At 42.8% G+C, this 5,514-nt stretch overlaps 1 non-coding gene across 1 annotated transcript; it reads left to right on the top strand.

Moving 5' to 3' along the window:
• The first annotated feature begins 251 nt into the window (after positions 1–251).
• Positions 252–358, top strand: LOC145055949 (small nucleolar RNA R71). Its single transcript, XR_013685492.1, has one exon. It is a non-coding gene; the product is annotated as a small nucleolar RNA R71 (small nucleolar RNA).
• The last annotated feature ends 5,156 nt before the right edge of the window (positions 359–5,514 follow it).

Here is a 5,514-nt window from a genome sequence, read left to right as displayed (position 1 = left end):
GTGTTATCCTGTGATCCATGTTATTCAGCATGGCCATGACAGCTGCGATTTCTTTAGTTTGGGCCCCTCCACCGCCTCTGATTCCATCTTGCCTTGGGTTGTGGTATTCGCGAGAGTGTTTCGCGAATTCTTCAATTAACTCCTTAACCTCCCTTGGATTTTTCTTTGTCAACGGTCCTTGAGAATCAAGGAGTTGTCTTGTCATCACATTGACCCCATCATAAAAGATTGACATCTCTTGCTGCACATTTAGGTCATGTTAAGGGCAATTTCTGAGCAAGCCCTTGTACCGTTCCCATGCTTCGTATAGTGACTCCCCCGACTGTTGCTCAAAGTTGGCTATTGCCTTCTTGAGTTTGGCTATCTTGGATGGCGGGCAAAACTGGTCCAGGAATTGCTCACGCATTTGAGCCCAAGTGGTGATTGTACCCGGTGGGAGTGCTTTCAACCACTCCTTAGCGGCTCCTTTGAAAGTGATGGGAAACATCCTAAGCAAGACTGTGTTTCTGTTGACATTTGGGACATTGAAGCAATTCACAATGTCATTGACTTTATCTAGATGCTTAAAAGCATCCTCATGATCTTTCCCGAAAAATGGGATGTCCTTCAGTGCTGTCAATATGTGTCCCTTCAGCTCGAATGTGGCAGTGGCAGGTATTGCGGGTTGGACTAAACCGGGACCCATATCTTCTCGCATCCGCTTCTTGTAAGCTCCCATGGACATTTCTTCAATCGCTGCCATCTCGTTCCTTGGCTCGTTCTCGGGTTCACTTGTGTGTTCTTCAAATTCTGGCTCGGTATTGCTTTCGGACTTGGTCTGGACGGGTGTATGTTCCAAATGCTCAAGATTGCTCTTGTGCTTCGCTGATGAACTTGACTCTCCTGTCTTCTTTCCCGACTTCCTAGAAAAAGCTGACTTCAGTTCTTGCAAGGGCGTCTTTTTCTTGTGAAGTGCAGACTCGGGGTCTTCCAGTGGTGGCACCAAGTGTGTGTTTGAGCTTCTGGTCATGAACTTCTGCAACTTGCTAAACTAAAAAAAACGTAAAACTGAACTAAAATAAGAAAAACTAACTTCAAACCAAAAAAATCTAGTTTTTAACTGTCCACGTCGTGGCCAGAGTGATGCCACGTCGTGGACTCTGTGAATAACAGAAAAATTTATTTTGCTGAAAAATTAACTTTTTGTGGGTTTTTTACTCCACAAGAAGGATCGATCAATTTAATGCAAATAAATAAGCTAAAAACTAAGCCATTCCCCGGCAACGGCGCCAAAAACTTGATGTGCACAAAAGTACTTACTAATTTTAATATTTATAACCTAACAAACTTAACTAACCATGCACTTATAGGCAGTGTACCTAGTCAGATTACAGTATAGCGTGGGTAAGTCGGGTGTCGATCACAGGGAGCGGTGTTCTAATTAATTTACTTACTATTAAATTAACCTAATTTATTAACAAGTTTAATAAGGGGTTTTATCTGGTTTTACAAGATCATATGAACTTAATTCAAATTCAATAAATAAAAACACACTCTTGTTTAGTTTTGAATCCACTTCTCCCTTATGGCTAGCTAATGATTACGGATTATTAAGTTGGGTTTTTAGTTGTATTAGTAATTTAGTTCTATCTTACCAATAATTAACTAATTCATGTCAAACCATGTATGTTCACACATAATTAAACACAAAACTAATTATGAATGTAAATATGTTATGTAAGATTTGTTGTATAAACGCAATTATGGTCACAATACACGTTCTCTAGCACAGCTAAGCTTTATTTATTCTAATTACTAACTAAGATTAGTCAATCCTAGCTCTAACGATTCAATGTTCACTAAATTATTAGGTAAACAGGTTCATGCAGTTTAATGGTCACCAAGCTACACAGAACATGCAATCAAGCAATTAGATAAACAAATAATAGCATGCTAGGTTATACAAATCAAACACAAGCAATTTTTTACCAACTAAACTCAATCCATAAGCATATAACTATTCATAAGTTCAAAGCTTCATCTAGCTAAACAAGAGTAGCTAGATTCAGCTGCTCATCATAGCAACTAAACCAAAACAACTAAAACTAATGAAAGACATGTTCTTATTTAACTAAAAAATAAACCTTTACTTCTTTTGGTGTTAAAAACCCTCTTCCAAAACCTTTCTTTCGTTTTTAATCGTCTCCTGGAACTCTTTTCTTCTACCAAAAAGCTCTCCCTTTCGTATTAATCAGGAGGACTTATACAATCCTCAAAAACCCGCGCCACGTCATGGCCAGAGGTGCCACGTCGTGGGCTTCAAGCAATCCGTATCCTTCAAGGAAATCCTCCGCGTCGTGATGTTTATCTTCTGGAACACCCGTGCCACGTCGTGGGCTTCATTGCCACATTGTGAACTGAGTGTTTATCGTGAATTTATTCTTTTCTTGTCTTTCAAGCCTCCCATGTTCCACATTTTGGCATTTTTGGTTCCTCTCTTCGAAAATCCTTTATATTGACTGAAAATAACAATTGAAAGTCATAAGTATCATTATTCTAAACATATTACCACTTTATTAATAAAAATGTACTTAAATATTGCCTAAAAATAAGTATAAATATGGCGATATCAAAACCCAAGGGATCCGACGTTAGGTCGAAGGGCCAGCCAGGCCAGAGCCGCTGTAGGAAATGCGGCAGGTCGCATGAGGGAGCTTATAGAGCGGGATCGACCGGCTGCTACAAGTGCGGCAAGACGGGGCACTTTGGCAGAGATTGTACTGCCCCACCCCCACAGTGCAGACGTCAGACTCGATTTGCTTCCATTGCAATCAGAGGGGCCATAAGAAGGCCAATTGCCCTAGATTGACAGCAGCGCCTGCGGCGACGCCGACCCCAGTGACAACGCGGGTTGCGGATGGCCAGGAGGCCAAGGTAGAGGCTCTAGTGTGATGGGATTGAGCCATAAGAACTTTCCTATGTGCACATGCAAACCCTAATTGCTTGGATCTAGGTTTCTCTAATTGAACATGCATTGTATCCAAGACTTTCAATACTAGATCTAATGTAAACAATTAGTTATAATCATATGAATTAGGATCTAGAACAATACCTTGGATTACTTGCTTGATACTTCTTCTTCTTGGAGCTTAGAGTCACAATTGTCACAATTGTCTATTTATACTATGAGCTCCTAGGGTTTCACCTTAAACCCTAATTAGATAACTTAGCCTCAAAGCAATCCAAAGATCCTTCTAGATAAGGCCTTGGACAATTTTTAAGATATCCATATCCTTAAAATCGTCCCTTCCTATATCCATAAGGATTCATAGCCCTAAACACAACTATCACACATTTGACATTTTATGCCCCTTTATTCAATTAATCTCTTTAACTCACCAAATTAATTCCTAAATAATTTATGACTTATATCAATCAAATAATATTATTATTCCTTTAACACTTTATTCTTATAATACATTAATAATAATATCTCTTCTCTCTCTATATAAATCACCTTGTCAAGTTGCTATGGTGAAGGCAACCCAAAAGGACCATGCACAACCGGGTCAAGTACTTACCAAATATAGTTACAGCCTTAGACACTAATCCAACACAGTGGTGCGAAGCTGAGCATTTCAGTTGACAGCTGAGGAGGCATGAGCTGCACCCGATGTGGTGACGGGTACAATTTTTTTTATGCTTCTATGTTATGTCGCTGTAATTTTGATATGCTATGTATGTGCCCTGTTTAGGATCGTTCCATGTGAACGATATCCTAGTTCAGGTATTGTTTGATTCGGGTGCTACCCAATCGTTTGTCTCTCTTGCGCTTAGCAAGAAGTTTCCTGAGTCTTCAGGCATGTTGGATTGCCCTTTAGAGGTTGAGATTACGGACGACCGGTCAGTGCGAGCATCAGAGGTCTACCGAGATTGTGATATGAGGTTGTTCGATGAACATTACCTGGTAGACTTAGTTCACATACCTTTGTGGGGGAACAAGGTTATTATTGGTATGGATTGGCTAAGACCCAATGGGGCAGTGATTGACTGCGCGCAACAGTTGGTGCGGATCAGGACCCCAAGTGGGGGAGAGCTGGTGATTCAGGGCGAGAGGCCACAACGAGGACTAACTTTATGTTCAGCAGCGAGAACTAGGTGCTACCTTCAACAGGGTTGTGCAGGATTTGTCGCCTATGTTATAGATACCCGGGAAACGGGTAAGGCGATGGTGGGCGATGTGCCCGTGGTACGAGAGTTTGCAGATGTATTTCCTGAGGAGTTGCCTGGGATACCTTCGGAAAGGCAGGTAGAGTTTAGGACCGACCTAGTCTCTGGTGTGGCTCCGATAGCCAAGGCATCGTATCGGTTGGCTCCCCATGAGATGCAAGAGTTGTCTACATAGTTGTAGGAGTTGTTAGATAAAGTATTCATTAGGCCGAGTAGTTCACCTTGGGGAGTCCCGATTCTGTTTGTGAGTTAGAAAGACGGGTCGCATCGGATGTGTATAGATTATCGGGAGCTGAATAAGGTAACGGTGAAGAACCGTTACCCACTCCCGAGGATTGATAACCTCTTTGACCAGCTACATGGAGCATCTTGGTTCTCCAAGATTGATCTGCGTTCAGGATATCATCAGATGAGGGTCAGAGAGGAGGATGTGCAGAAGACCATGTTTTGGACGCGTTATGGTCACTATGAGTTTGTGGTGATGCCTTTCGGACTGACCAATGCTCCTGTACTGTTCATAGATCTCATGAATCGCGTGTGCAGACCGATGTTGGATTGGTCTGTGATAGTTTTCATTGACGACATCTTGGTTTATTCCAAGACTCGAGAGCAACATGAGGAGCACCTACGGGAGGTTCTGGATACCTTGAGGAAGGAGAACTTGTATGCGAAGTTCTCCAAGTGCGAGTTCTGGTTGCACGAGGTGCAATTTTTGGGGCACCTTGTCAATCAGAAATGGGATTTCGGTTGACCCGGCCAAGGTGGAGGCCGTGATGAGATGGGAGGTTCCGAGGTCTCCATCTGAGATTCAGAGCTTTCTGGGATTAGCAGGCAACTATAGGAGATTCATTCAGGACTTCTCCAAGATAGTCGTGCCCTTGACCCGGTTCATGAGGAAGGACGTGGTCTTTCGTTGGGGGTCTGAGCAGCAGGCTGCGTTTGAGACCTTGAGACGAAGATTGTGCGAAGCGCCGATCTTAGGCCTGCCAGAGGGCATAGAGGATTTTGTTGTATATTGTGATACAGAGAGGGCATGTTATAGCTTACGCTTCGAGGCAGCTGAAGCCTCACGAGGCGAATTACCCAACGCATGATTTGGAGCTGGGTGCTGTTGTTTTCGCCCTCAAGACTTGGCGTCATTACCTCTATGGGGTTCGTTGGACTATTTACACAGATCACAAGAGCCTGAGTTATCTCATAGACCAGTTGAATCTGAATATGGGGCAACGTCGGTGGCTTGATGCGGTGAAAGATTATGATCGCGAGATCCTCTACCACCCGGGAAAGGCCAATGTCGTGGCCGAT

Source organism: Lactuca serriola, chromosome 5, assembly GCF_051521515.1.
Source record: "Lactuca serriola cultivar US96UC23 chromosome 5, Lser_US96UC23_V15, whole genome shotgun sequence".
Classification (NCBI taxonomy): Eukaryota; Viridiplantae; Streptophyta; class Magnoliopsida; order Asterales; family Asteraceae; genus Lactuca; species Lactuca serriola.
Note: the sequence above shows the minus strand (reverse complement) of the source record. Positions and strands in the feature narration are given on the sequence as shown.